Here is a 15,209-nt window from a genome sequence, read left to right on the forward strand (position 1 = left end):
CTCTTTGTTGCTCTCACAGGTAGTCTCTTCCAAAACCTCACTAGCTTCAGAGACACCCCTGGAAGGAAAAAAACACAGACAATGAGGGGGATGGCAACTATCCAACAGCCTCACCCAGGCACCTCCACCAGCATCCGCCTGGCAACTTCATCCTCTAGCTTCCACCTGCCAACATTCACTGGTGTCATTTAGTCATGGTACATCCACCGGTTTGTCACATTCACACACTTACACCCACCCAACCCCTTTACCGCATCCGAAACTCCACTCACACACACACACACGGCCATCCGACATTCGTGAAAACGCCAGCGACAACATCCGCCCCTTTCTCGCCCCTCCCCATCCATTCACATTCGTTCCCCGGCTTCAACCCACAAATATCGACCGTCAAACAGCTTCCTCCACAAACATCCGCCTGCTTCAGCCTTGCGGCATCCGCCAGCTTCCGAATGCGAAATCCACTGGCTTCCATACACACTGCCAGCTTCCGCTAGGTCCATCGCTAGACATCAACCAGCTTCAGAGGTGAGTAGCAGCCACCTTCAAGCCGTGATCCCGCTCAGCAAGTAAACTTGCCTCATTATCGCTGATAATAATGATGGCATCCCGCAGCCAGATGATCACCTCCTTGCATTTGCCAATTTGCCTTCTCCAAGTGAAAGACCAGGCCATGCTTTTGCCTCAGTCCACTTGGCCCCCCTTTATATCCACTCAACGGCCATGTGCTTCTGTGATGCCACAGGCAGTCCACAGCCTGTGGCAACAGCTGGGGAGGCCTCATCTCTTCACACACCTCACAATTGTGGGTGTGACTCAGCTATGATTTATTTGATTGCTCTTTTAATATTAAAAAGTTTTATAGCCCACCCTTCATCTGTACTCATACTGTGCTAGGGAAGATAGTTCAGCCCAAGGATGGCCTTCCCTTGCGGGCAACGTTCTGGGGACTCCATGCCAGAGGGGGGCAGGGCCAGAGGCAAAAAGTAGGCATGGCCAAATGCAAGTGTGGGTGGAGCAACGGCCGTGACTTATCTTTGTACATTCGGCTCCATTCCAGTTATGCAAAAATCAAAGGTTTCTGCACTTTCCCATCTCTCCAGTCCACTTAAGCAACAGGCCTCATCACAGTTCCAAGGACACAAAAGCACTTGAGGAGGATTTGGAGCTGGGCCTGTGATGGGCATGGCCTGGGAAGATTCCTGAGGGCCGGGCAGAACGTCTGTCATAACATACAGTTTGAGATAAAGGTTATATTTATCTATTGTTGCGTGCCTCCCCCAATCTCCGAGCGGTGAGATTTCAGGGGGTCCCTGCGCCCATCCAGGGTTTGGTTTCCTTTGGGAAGAAGGCCAGCAGAGACTGCGGTGTCTTTATGAAATATGGTTTATTTATGTACACACATTCCAACCTGAGCTTAGGATGGAGGGGTTCAAGGCATCAGCAGTCTAATATCCAGCTTTTCCATCTAGGTGCAGGGGCATCCTATCGCCACCATGCAGGGAGCCAGCCTCTCTGCATGCCTGCAGCCCTAGTTCTCCAGTACACCCACTTCCAGTTCCAAACACACTTCTGCCCGCCCAGGAGTGGGGGGAGAGACTCTCCTCCAGTAGAGTTTAAAATGACAAAAGGATCTTCCTAGCCCTTTCACCAGTTGCCGGGGCAATTAAACAGGCCCATTAACTACCTGGCCACTCTATTTGATTAACAAAGGAGATTCATCTGGCTAGCAGAGCCAGCCTCCCAGGCATAGGATTCCAAATCAGAGGCTGGAAAGGTGACCCACAGAAATCATCCATTCCAGCCCCCCCCATGCTCATAACAATATTTTATATAAATATATAAATAGCCATGACTTTATTTTAACGAAATCAGTCTTTGTGGTGCCAGCAGATTAATATTCTTTTAAGGAATTAAGCATTGCTGAAAAGGATTAAGGAAGCAAAGTCTGTAGTTTGATTTCACTAGACCAGGTTCAAGGTTCCTCTGTTGATATACAAAGCCCTGAACAGCTTGGATCCAGCATGATTTATGGACTGCCTGAGCCCTTCTATCCCATCTCCATCGCTGAGTTCCTCCAGAGGAGCGCTGTTAGTTGTCCTCCATGTTACAGAGGCCCAACTGGCCTCCATTAGAAGCTGGACGTTTAGTGGTGCCGGTCCCATTCTGTAGACCCACAGGGCCTTGGTTTTCCAAGGATTCAGCTTATTAGCCCTCATCCAGCCCACTGCTCTGGGCGGGGGCACATCTTTCTTCATGGTGAAGGAAAGCGATCTCCCTAGAGAGTGCCCTGGAGTGCAAAGGAAGAAACTTTGGTCAAGAAATTCTGGCTCGTGTTTTAAGCAGGTCTTGGTGTCTTTCTTAAGGGCAGAAGTGCCTCAGTCTGCCTGGCTTCTGGACTACGGGGAGTAGAAGAACCCATACATGTAAAGCACATTTAAAGCACGGGGCATCCCACAAAGAATTGTGGGAACTGTGGTTTACCCCTCACAGAGCTAGAATTCCCAGCATCCTTAACAAACTAGAGTTTCTAGGATTCTTTGGGAAAGTCATGGAAGGTATGTACGCTGTCCTCAGTCGAACTAAGACAGTGCACCAGCGTGAAGAAGATGCAGGATTTTGGTTCAACTTACAAGCAGCAGTCCCGAGTGACTTTTCCTAGACCTCAGGTGTACCTGATAAGCTTTGAGAATGCATCGATCCCTTAAAACAACCGGAATATCATTATTATTTAATAATAACAAACTCATTCTTATGTAGCCAAAGCAGCACCAGACAAATACACAAGAGGGAGGTATCCACAGGCTTGGGAGGGGTTGCAGAAGTAGACACTTTTTTTTAAAAGGCAAAATAAGTCTTGCAGTCGTTAAAAATAATGAGTTACTTCCAAGCTCTGCTCCTATCCCCTCCCTCTTCAACATTGCATGCCTATAGAACATATCACTGGGAGGTTTGGGGGATTTTTTCCCAACTGCAAGACTTATTTTGCCTTTTGAAAGAAAGTATCTACTTCTGCAACCCCTCCCAAGCCTGTGGATACCTCCCTCTTGTGTATTTGTCTGGTGCTGGGAGGGAGAAGGGGAAGCTGAGAAAATAACATCTCCCCCTTCCCTTGCAGGCATGATTTGAACCCAGGTCCTCTTCAAAGCCTAGATGCTGAGCTCTTAGATTGCACTGAGGCTCTTCAAAGTTGTCATTGATGGATCCTGAAGCAAGTTCCTCACCAGCCCCAGCAGGCATATTACAAATAAAAGAGCTTTCCAAACCCATGAGATACTCCTAAGGTGTTTATTGGTGTGTATGGAGGCAAGGAGAATCCTCAGTTACATTCCTTTTTTGACAGCACTTCCCCTCAGCCTCCCCCTCCCTCCTGGGCTCCTTCCCTCCATTCGTCCCCCCCCCGGCATCCTTCTTCCTCTCAGCCACCATGTCCTTTCGTGACTTCACAGGCAGTCCCTTGCCCACAGTAACAGCACAACCTCCCTCAGCCTGACAATGGTAAGGACACCTCAGCAGTGATGTATTCATTTATTATTAAAATATTTCTAGCCTCATGTATAGCTATGGCTTCATGTATACTGATACCAGGGAGAGGCACACCATAACGCTCTGGGATTTGATCTCCCATTAGCTGTTTTTGAATAAAGCAAGGGACTCCACAGGAGATGAATACAAAAAACCATTTTATTTAGAAATAAAAGCTGGCTTCTTTAAGCCTTGCAGTCCTCTTTGTTGCTCTCACAGGTAGTCTCTTCCAAAACTTCACTAGCTTCAGAGACACCCCTGGAAGGAAAAAAACACAGACAATGAGGGGGATGGCAACTATCCAACAGCCTCACCCAGGCACCTCCACCAGCATCCGCCTGGCAACTTCATCCTCTAGCTTCCACCTGCCAACATTCACTGGTGTCATTTAGTCATGGTACATCCACCGGTTTGTCACATTCACACACTTACACCCACCCAACCCCTTTACCGCATCCGAAACTCCACTCACACACACACACACGGCCATCCGACATTCGTGAAAACGCCAGCGACAACATGCGCCCCTTTCTCGCCCCTCCCCATCCATTCACATTCGTTCCCCGGCTTCAACCCACAAATATCGACCGTCAAACAGCTTCCTCCACAAACATCCGCCTGCTTCAGCCTTGCGGCATCCGCCAGCTTCCGAATGCGAAATCCACTGGCTTCCATACACACTGCCAGCTTCCGCTAGGTCCATCGCTAGACATCAACCAGCTTCAGAGGTGAGTAGCAGCCACCTTCAAGCCGTGATCCCGCTCAGCAAGTAAACTTGCCTCATTATCGCTGATAATAATGATGGCATCCCGCAGCCAGATGATCACCTCCTTGCATTTGCCAATTCGCCTTCTCCAAGTGAAAGACCAGGCCATGCTTTTGCCTCAGTCCACTTGGCCCCCCTTTATATCCACTCAACGGCCATGTGCTTCTGTGATGCCACAGGCAGTCCACAGCCTGTGGCAACAGCTGGGGAGGCCTCATCTCTTCACACACCTCACAATTGTGGGTGTGACTCAGCTATGATTTATTTGATTGCTCTTTTAATATTAAAAAGTTTTATAGCCCACCCTTCATCTGTACTCATACTGTGCTAGGGAAGATAGTTCAGCCCAAGGATGGCCTTCCCTTGCGGGCAACGTTCTGGGGACTCCATGCCAGAGGGGGGCAGGGCCAGAGGCAAAAAGTAGGCATGGCCAAATGCAAGTGTGGGTGGAGCAACGGCCGTGACTTATCTTTGTACATTCGGCTCCATTCTAGTTATGCAAAAATCAAAGGTTTCTGCACTTTCCCATCTCTCCAGTCCACTTAAGCAACAGGCCTCATCACAGTTCCAAGGACACAAAAGCACTTGAGGAGGATTTGGAGCTGGGCCTGTGATGGGCATGGCCTGGGAAGATTCCTGAGGGCCGGGCAGAACGTCTGTCATAACATACAGTTTGAGATAAAGGTTATATTTATCTATTGTTGCGTGCCTCCCCCAATCTCCGAGCGGTGAGATTTCAGGGGGTCCCTGCGCCCATCCAGGGTTTGGTTTCCTTTGGGAAGAAGGCCAGCAGAGACTGCGGTGTCTTTATGAAATATGGTTTATTTATGTACACACATTCCAACCTGAGCTTAGGATGGAGGGGTTCAAGGCATCAGCAGTCTAATATCCAGCTTTTCCATCTAGGTGCAGGGGCATCCTATCGCCACCATGCAGGGAGCCAGCCTCTCTGCATGCCTGCAGCCCTAGTTCTCCAGTACACCCACTTCCAGTTCCAAACACACTTCTGCCCGCCCAGGAGTGGGGGGAGAGACTCTCCTCCAGTAGAGTTTAAAATGACAAAAGGATCTTCCTAGCCCTTTCACCAGTTGCCGGGGCAATTAAACAGGCCCATAAACTACCTGGCCACTCTATTTGATTAACAAAGGAGATTCATCTGGCTAGCAGAGCCAGCCTCCCAGGCATAGGATTCCAAATCAGAGGCTGGAAAGGTGACCCACAGAAATCATCCATTCCAGCCCCCCCATGCTCATAACAATATTTTATATAAATATATAAATAGCCATGACTTTATTTTAATGAAATCAGTCTTTGTGGTGCCAGCAGATTAATATTCTTTTAAGGAATTAAGCATTGCTGAAAAGGATTAAGGAAGCAAAGTCTGTAGTTTGATTTCACTAGACCAGGTTCAAGGTTCCTCTGTTGATATACAAAGCCCTGAACAGCTTGGATCCAGCATGATTTATGGACTGCCTGAGCCCTTCTATCCCATCTCCATCGCTGAGTTCCTCCAGAGGAGCGCTGTTAGTTGTCCTCCATGTTACAGAGGCCCAACTGGCCTCCATTAGAAGCTGGACGTTTAGTGGTGCCGGTCCCATTCTGTAGACCCACAGGGCCTTGGTTTTCCAAGGATTCAGCTTATTAGCCCTCATCCAGCCCACTGCTCTGGGCAGGGGCACATCTTTCTTCATGGTGAAGGAAGGCGATCTCCCTAGAGAGTGCCCTGGAGTGCAAAGGAAGAAACTTTGGTCAAGAAATTCTGGCTCGTGTTTTAAGCAGGTCTTGGTGTCTTTCTTAAGGGCAGAAGTGCCTCAGTCTGCCTGGCTTCTGGACTACGGGGAGTAGAAGAACCCATACATGTAAAGCACATTTAAAGCACGGGGCATCCCACAAAGAATTGTGGGAACTGTGGTTTACCCCTCACAGAGCTAGAATTCCCAGCATCCTTAACAAACTAGAGTTTCTAGGATTCTTTGGGAAAGTCATGGAAGGTATGTACGCTGTCCTCAGTCGAACTAAGACAGTGCACCAGCGTGAAGAAGATGCAGGATTTTGGTTCAACTTACAAGCAGCAGTCCCGAGTGACTTTTCCTAGACCTCAGGTGTACCTGATAAGCTTTGAGAATGCATCGATCCCTTAAAACAACCGGAATATCATTATTATTTAATAATAACAAACTCATTCTTATGTAGCCAAAGCAGCACCAGACAAATACACAAGAGGGAGGTATCCACAGGCTTGGGAGGGGTTGCAGAAGTAGACACTTTTTTTTAAAAGGCAAAATAAGTCTTGCAGTTGGGAAAAAATCCCCCAAACCTCCCAGTGATATGTTCTATAGGCATGCAATGTTGAATGAGTGTGTGGTAGGGACAGAAAACTGAGGCGGGGGTGGAATGGAGTATCCTTAAAGTGGGCATGGCTAGCTGGCTGGCTGGCGCTCTAATTGGAGCACTCCACAGTGCAACAAGTGGGACCTGCAGTTGCTGCATGAAGTGCTCCTATTTACAGTGCGAGCCAGCCATGCCCATTTCCAGGACACTTCGTTTCATTCATAGAATCATAGAATCATAGAGTTGGTAGGGGCCTTGTAGGCCATCAAGTCCAACCCCCTGCTCACAGCAGGAAATCCACAGCTAGAGCATCTTCCGCAGATAGCTGTCCAGCCTCTGCTTGAAGACATCCAGCGAAGGGGATCCCACCACCTCCCTAGGCAGTCGGTTCCAGTGCCGAACTGCCGTTACTGTCAAGAAGTTCCTTCTAATGTCCGGTCTGAATCTACGCTCCTGCAACTTAAAACCATTAGACCTAGCCCTACCCTCTGGGGCAGCAGTGAACCAATCTGTACCCTCCTCTATGTGACAGCCCTTCAGGTACTTAAAGAGTGTAATCATGTCGCCTCTCAGCCTTCTCTTCACCAGACTGAACATGCCAAGTTCCTTCAACCTTTCCTCATAAGACTTGTTCTCCATACCGGCTATCATCCTCGTCGCCCTCTTCTGAACCTAAAATGAGGCGCCCAGAACTGAACGCAGTATTCCAGATGAGGCCTGACTAATGAAGAATATAGTGGGACTATTACTTCCCTCGACCTGGAAACTATAGCTCTGTTTATGCAGCCCAAAACCGCATTTGCCTTTTTTGCCACAGCATCACACTGCTGGGTCATGTTCAACTTGCGATCCACTACAATTCCAAGGTCCTTCTCACACGCACTACTGCTAAGCCGGGTATTTCCCATCCTGTACCCGTGCATTTTGTTTTTGTGGCCTAAATGCAGAATCCTGCATTTGTCTTTATTGTATGTCATTTTATTAATTTCAGCCCAATTTTCTAGTCTATCCAGGTCCCTTTAGATTTTATTCCTGTCTTCCATTGTGTTAGCTATCCCTCCCAGTTTCGTATCATCCGCAAACTTCATAAGGCTTCCCTCCACCCCATCATCTAAGTCATTGATTAATAAAAAAAAAAACACGTCCCCAGGTTTTGCCCTCTTCCCCAAGTGCACAACCTGACTGAAGGTTCCTTTCTGCCTTTGACAAACAGATGATTTCTAGGTTGGATTCTCTTTTTATCCCAATAGATGACCAGAGGAGATGCGAGAAGGAAAGACATCAGCTGGAAAATCTGGGGGAAGCTGAGCTGCACTGGATGCTGTTGGGAAGTAAGGAGCAGATGGTGTCTCAACCTCCTGACCAGGGAGAAGCCCCTGAGAGCTGGCAAGGTAATTGCCCATGGAAGGAAGAGAATGGACCGCTTCCTTCTCAGGAAGATGAGGGTCCCAAGGAGAGTATAGTCCAAAAAATAATCCTCAAGGATGAAAGAGAAAAAACATGTGAGGACATTTTTACCTGGGAACATGAGCTTATGTTGCAGGAAGCAACCCACGCCAGAGCGAAACTGTACGAAGGTCCAATCAGTGTGAGGCACATGTCTTGTGTTAACCAATCACAGCCAGGAGCTGACTTCCCCTTGTTCCCGCCCCCAAGTAACGTCCAACCTAACGTGGAAACGTTAAAGTTGAAGCTGAAAAGTAGGGAAATTACTATTCGTTACGTTACTTGCCGAATGTAATGGAATTACCCACTCGTTATTTAAAATTGTAACGAATTAAAAGTAACTCGTTAAAAATAATGAGTTAACTTCCAAGCTCTGCTCCTATCCCCTCCCTCTTCAACATTGCATGCCTATAGAACATATCACTGGGAGGTTTGGGGGATTTTTTCCCAACTGCAAGACTTATTTTGCCTTTTGAAAGAAAGTATCTACTTCTGCAACCCCTCCCAAGCCTGTGGATACCTCCCTCTTGTGTATTTGTCTGGTGCTGGGAGGGAGAAGGGGAAGCTGAGAAAATAACATCTCCCCCTTCCCTTGCAGGCATGATTTGAACCCAGGTCCTCTTCAAAGCCTAGATGCTGAGCTCTTAGATTGCACTGAGGCTCTTCAAAGTTGTCATTGATGGATCCTGAAGCAAGTTCCTCACCAGCCCCAGCAGGCATATTACAAATAAAAGAGCTTTCCAAACCCATGAGATCCTCCTAAGGTGTTTATTGGTGTGTATGGAGGCAAGGAGAATCCTCAGTTACATTCCTTTTTTGACAGCACTTCCCCTCAGCCTCCCCCTCCCTCCTGGGCTCCTTCCCTCCATTCGTCCCCCCCCCCGGCATCCTTCTTCCTCTCAGCCACCATGTCCTTTCGTGACTTCACAGGCAGTCCCTTGCCCACAGTAACAGCACAACCTCCCTCAGCCTGACAATGGTAAGGACACCTCAGCAGTGATGTATTCATTTATTATTAAAATATTTCTAGCCTCATGTATAGCTATGGCTTCATGTATACTGATACCAGGGAGAGGCACACCATAACGCTCTGGGATTTGATCTCCCATTAGCTGTTTTTGAATAAAGCAAGGGACTCCACAGGAGATGAATACAAAAAACCATTTTATTTAGAAATAAAAGCTGGCTTCTTTAAGCCTTGCAGTCCTCTTTGTTGCTCTCACAGGTAGTCTCTTCCAAAACCTCACTAGCTTCAGAGACACCCCTGGAAGGAAAAAAACACAGACAATGAGGGGGATGGCAACTATCCAACAGCCTCACCCAGGCACCTCCACCAGCATCCGCCTGGCAACTTCATCCTCTAGCTTCCACCTGCCAACATTCACTGGTGTCATTTAGTCATGGTACATCCACCGGTTTGTCACATTCACACACTTACACCCACCCAACCCCTTTACCGCATCCGAAACTCCACTCACACACACACACACGGCCATCCGACATTCGTGAAAACGCCAGCGACAACATGCGCCCCTTTCTCGCCCCTCCCCATCCATTCACATTCGTTCCCCGGCTTCAACCCACAAATATCGACCGTCAAACAGCTTCCTCCACAAACATCCGCCTGCTTCAGCCTTGCGGCATCCGCCAGCTTCCGAATGCGAAATCCACTGGCTTCCATACACACTGCCAGCTTCCGCTAGGTCCATCGCTAGACATCAACCAGCTTCAGAGGTGAGTAGCAGCCACCTTCAAGCCGTGATCCCGCTCAGCAAGTAAACTTGCCTCATTATCGCTGATAATAATGATGGCATCCCGCAGCCAGATGATCACCTCCTTGCATTTGCCAATTCGCCTTCTCCAAGTGAAAGACCAGGCCATGCTTTTGCCTCAGTCCACTTGGCCCCCCTTTATATCCACTCAACGGCCATGTGCTTCTGTGATGCCACAGGCAGTCCACAGCCTGTGGCAACAGCTGGGGAGGCCTCATCTCTTCACACACCTCACAATTGTGGGTGTGACTCAGCTATGATTTATTTGATTGCTCTTTTAATATTAAAAAGTTTTATAGCCAACCCTTCATCTGTACTCATACTGTGCTAGGGAAGATAGTTCAGCCCAAGGATGGCCTTCCCTTGCGGGCAACGTTCTGGGGACTCCATGCCAGAGGGGGGCAGGGCCAGAGGCAAAAAGTAGGCATGGCCAAATGCAAGTGTGGGTGGAGCAACGGCCGTGACTTATCTTTGTACATTCGGCTCCATTCCAGTTATGCAAAAATCAAAGGTTTCTGCACTTTCCCATCTCTCCAGTCCACTTAAGCAACAGGCCTCATCACAGTTCCAAGGACACAAAAGCACTTGAGGAGGATTTGGAGCTGGGCCTGTGATGGGCATGGCCTGGGAAGATTCCTGAGGGCCGGGCAGAACGTCTGTCATAACATACAGTTTGAGATAAAGGTTATATTTATCTATTGTTGCGTGCCTCCCCCAATCTCCGAGCGGTGAGATTTCAGGGGGTCCCTGCGCCCATCCAGGGTTTGGTTTCCTTTGGGAAGAAGGCCAGCAGAGACTGCGGTGTCTTTATGAAATATGGTTTATTTATGTACACACATTCCAACCTGAGCTTAGGATGGAGGGGTTCAAGGCATCAGCAGTCTAATATCCAGCTTTTCCATCTAGGTGCAGGGGCATCCTATCGCCACCATGCAGGGAGCCAGCCTCTCTGCATGCCTGCAGCCCTAGTTCTCCAGTACACCCACTTCCAGTTCCAAACACACTTCTGCCCGCCCAGGAGTGGGGGGAGAGACTCTCCTCCAGTAGAGTTTAAAATGACAAAAGGATCTTCCTAGCCCTTTCACCAGTTGCCGGGGCAATTAAACAGGCCCATAAACTACCTGGCCACTCTATTTGATTAACAAAGGAGATTCATCTGGCTAGCAGAGCCAGCCTCCCAGGCATAGGATTCCAAATCAGAGGCTGGAAAGGTGACCCACAGAAATCATCCATTCCAGCCCCCCCCATGCTCATAACAATATTTTATATAAATATATAAATAGCCATGACTTTATTTTAACGAAATCAGTCTTTGTGGTGCCAGCAGATTAATATTCTTTTAAGGAATTAAGCATTGCTGAAAAGGATTAAGGAAGCAAAGTCTGTAGTTTGATTTCACTAGACCAGGTTCAAGGTTCCTCTGTTGATATACAAAGCCCTGAACAGCTTGGATCCAGCATGATTTATGGACTGCCTGAGCCCTTCTATCCCATCTCCATCGCTGAGTTCCTCCAGAGGAGCGCTGTTAGTTGTCCTCCATGTTACAGAGGCCCAACTGGCCTCCATTAGAAGCTGGACGTTTAGTGGTGCCGGTCCCATTCTGTAGACCCACAGGGCCTTGGTTTTCCAAGGATTCAGCTTATTAGCCCTCATCCAGCCCACTGCTCTGGGCGGGGGCACATCTTTCTTCATGGTGAAGGAAGGCGATCTCCCTAGAGAGTGCCCTGGAGTGCAAAGGAAGAAACTTTGGTCAAGAAATTCTGGCTCGTGTTTTAAGCAGGTCTTGGTGTCTTTCTTAAGGGCAGAAGTGCCTCAGTCTGCCTGGCTTCTGGACTACGGGGAGTAGAAGAACCCATACATGTAAAGCACATTTAAAGCACGGGGCATCCCACAAAGAATTGTGGGAACTGTAGTTTACCCCTCACAGAGCTAGAATTCCCAGCATCCTTAACAAACTAGAGTTTCTAGGATTCTTTGGGAAAGTCATGGAAGGTATGTACGCTGTCCTCAGTCGAACTAAGACAGTGCACCAGCGTGAAGAAGATGCAGGATTTTGGTTCAACTTACAAGCAGCAGTCCCGAGTGACTTTTCCTAGACCTCAGGTGTACCTGATAAGCTTTGAGAATGCATCGATCCCTTAAAACAACCGGAATATCATTATTATTTAATAATAACAAACTCATTCTTATGTAGCCAAAGCAGCACCAGACAAATACACAAGAGGGAGGTATCCACAGGCTTGGGAGGGGTTGCAGAAGTAGACACTTTTTTTAAAAAGGCAAAATAAGTCTTGCAGTTGGGAAAAAATCCCCCAAACCTCCCAGTGATATGTTCTATAGGCATGCAATGTTGACTGAGTGTGTGGTAGGGACAGAAAACTGAGGCGGGGGTGGAATGGAGTATCCTTAAAGTGGGCATGGCTAGCTGGCTGGCTGGCGCTCTAATTGGAGCACTCCACAGTGCAACAAGTGGGACCTGCAGTTGCTGCATGAAGTGCTCCTATTTACAGTGCCAGCCAGCCATGCCCATTTCCAGGACACTTCGTTTCATTCATAGAATCATAGAATCATAGAGTTGGAAGGGGCCTTGTAGGCCATCAAGTCCAACCCCCTGCTCACAGCAGGAAATCCACAGCTAGAGCATCTTCCGCAGATAGCTGTCCAGCCTCTGCTTGAAGACATCCAGCGAAGGGGATCCCACCACCTCCCTAGGCAGTCGGTTCCAGTGCCGAACTGCCGTTACTGTCAAGAAGTTCCTTCTAATGTCCAGTCTGAATCTACGCTCCTGCAACTTAAAACCATTAGACCTAGTCCTACCCTCTGGGGCAGCAGTGAACTAATCTGTACCCTCCTCTATGTGACAGCCCTTCAGGTACTTAAAGAGTGTAATCATGTCGCCTCTCAGCCTTCTCTTCACCAGACTGAACATGCCAAGTTCCTTCAACCTTTCCTCATAAGACTTGTTCTCCATACCGGCTATCATCCTCGTCGCCCTCTTCTGAACCTAAAATGAGGCGCCCAGAACTGAACGCAGTATTCCAGATGAGGCCTGACTAATGCAGAATATAGTGGGACTATTACTTCCCTCGACCTGGAAACTATAGCTCTGTTTATGCAGCCCAAACCCGCATTTGCCTTTTTTGCCGCAGCATCACACTGCTGGGTCATGTTCAACTTGCGATCCACTACAATTCCAAGGTCCTTCTCACACGCACTACTGCTAAGCCGGGTATTTCCCATCCTGTACCCGTGCATTTTGTTTTTGTGGCCTAAATGCAGAATCCTGCATTTGTCTTTATTGTATGTCATTTTATTAATTTCAGCCCAATTTTCTAGTCTATCCAGGTCCCTTTAGATTTTATTCCTGTCTTCCATTGTGTTAGCTATCCCTCCCAGTTTCGTATCATCCGCAAACTTCATAAGGCTTCCCTCCACCCCATCATCTAAGTCATTGATTAATAAAAAAAAAAACACGTCCCCAGGTTTTGCCTTCTTCCCCAAGTGCACAACCTGACTGAAGGTTCCTTTCTGCCTTTGACAAACAGATGATTTCTAGGTTGGATTCTCTTTTTATCCCAATAGATGACCAGAGGAGATGCGAGAAGGAAAGACATCAGCTGGAAAATCTGGGGGAAGCTGAGCTGCACTGGATGCTGTTGGGAAGTAAGGAGCAGATGGTGTCTCACCCTCCTGACCAGGGAGAAGCCCTGAGAGCTGGCAAGGTAATTGCCCATGGAAGGAAGAGAATGGACCGCTTCCTTCTCAGGAAGATGAGGGTCCCAAGGAGAGTATAGTCCAAAAAATAATCCTCAAGGATGAAAGAGAAAAAACATGTGAGGACATTTTTACCTGGGAACATGAGCTTATGTTGCAGGAAGCAACCCACGCCAGAGCGAAACTGTACGAAGGTCCAATCAGTGTGAGGCACATGTCTTGTGTTAACCAATCACAGCCAGGAGCTGACTTCCCCTTGTTCCCGCCCCCAAGTAACGTCCAACCTAACGTGGAAACGTTAAAGTTGAAGCTGAAAAGTAGGGAAATTACTATTCGTTACGTTACTTGCCGAATGTAATGGAATTACCCACTCGTTATTTAAAATTGTAACGAATTAAAAGTAACTCGTTAAAAATAATGAGTTACTTCCAAGCTCTGCTCCTATCCCCTCCCTCTTCAACATTGCATGCCTATAGAACATATCACTGGGAGGTTTGGGGGATTTTTTCCCAACTGCAAGACTTATTTTGCCTTTTGAAAGAAAGTATCTACTTCTGCAACCCCTCCCAAGCCTGTGGATACCTCCTTCTTGTGTATTTGTCTGGTGCTGGGAGGGAGAAGGGGAAGCTGAGAAAATAACATCTCCCCCTTCCCTTGCAGGCATGATTTGAACCCAGGTCCTCTTCAAAGCCTAGATGCTGAGCTCTTAGATTGCACTGAGGCTCTTCAAAGTTGTCATTGATGGATCCTGAAGCAAGTTCCTCACCAGCCCCAGCAGGCATATTACAAATAAAAGAGCTTTCCAAACCCATGAGATCCTCCTAAGGTGTTTATTGGTGTGTATGGAGGCAAGGAGAATCCTCAGTTACATTCCTTTTTTGACAGCACTTCCCCTCAGCCTCCCCCTCCCTCCTGGGCTCCTTCCCTCCATTCGTCCCCCCCCCGGCATCCTTCTTCCTCTCAGCCACCATGTCCTTTCGTGACTTCACAGGCAGTCCCTTGCCCACAGTAACAGCACAACCTCCCTCAGCCTGACAATGGTAAGGACACCTCAGCAGTGATGTATTCATTTATTATTAAAATATTTCTAGCCTCATGTATAGCTATGGCTTCATGTATACTGATACCAGGGAGAGGCACACCATAACGCTCTGGGATTTGATCTCCCATTAGCTGTTTTTGAATAAAGCAAGGGACTCCACAGGAGATGAATACAAAAAACCATTTTATTTAGAAATAAAAGCTGGCTTCTTTAAGCCTTGCAGTCCTCTTTGTTGCTCTCACAGGTAGTCTCTTCCAAAACCTCACTAGCTTCAGAGACACCCCTGGAAGGAAAAAAACACAGACAATGAGGGGGATGGCAACTATCCAACAGCCTCACCCAGGCACCTCCGCCAGCATCCGCCTGGCAACTTCATCCTCTAGCTTCCACCTGCCAACATTCACTGGTGTCATTTAGTCATGGTACATCCACCGGTTTGTCACATTCACACACTTACACCCACCCAACCCCTTTACCGCATCCGAAACTCCACTCACACACACACACACGGCCATCCGACATTCGTGAAAACGCCAGCGACAACATCCGCCCCTTTCTCGCCCCTCCCCATCCATTCACATTCGTTCCCCGGCTTCAACCCACAAATATCGAC

The 15,209-nt window shown here is 48.0% G+C and overlaps 1 long non-coding RNA gene across 1 annotated transcript; it reads left to right on the plus strand.

Moving 5' to 3' along the window:
* The first annotated feature begins 9,662 nt into the window (after nucleotides 1-9,662).
* LOC133375657 (uncharacterized) lies at nucleotides 9,663-14,359 on the plus strand. Its single transcript, XR_009760282.1, has 3 exons — nucleotides 9,663-9,802; nucleotides 13,423-13,562; nucleotides 14,215-14,359. It is a non-coding gene; the product is annotated as an uncharacterized LOC133375657 (long non-coding RNA).
* The last annotated feature ends 850 nt before the right edge of the window (nucleotides 14,360-15,209 follow it).

This window comes from Rhineura floridana, chromosome 1 (genome assembly GCF_030035675.1).
Source record: "Rhineura floridana isolate rRhiFlo1 chromosome 1, rRhiFlo1.hap2, whole genome shotgun sequence".
NCBI classification, from domain to species: Eukaryota; Metazoa; Chordata; class Lepidosauria; order Squamata; family Rhineuridae; genus Rhineura; species Rhineura floridana.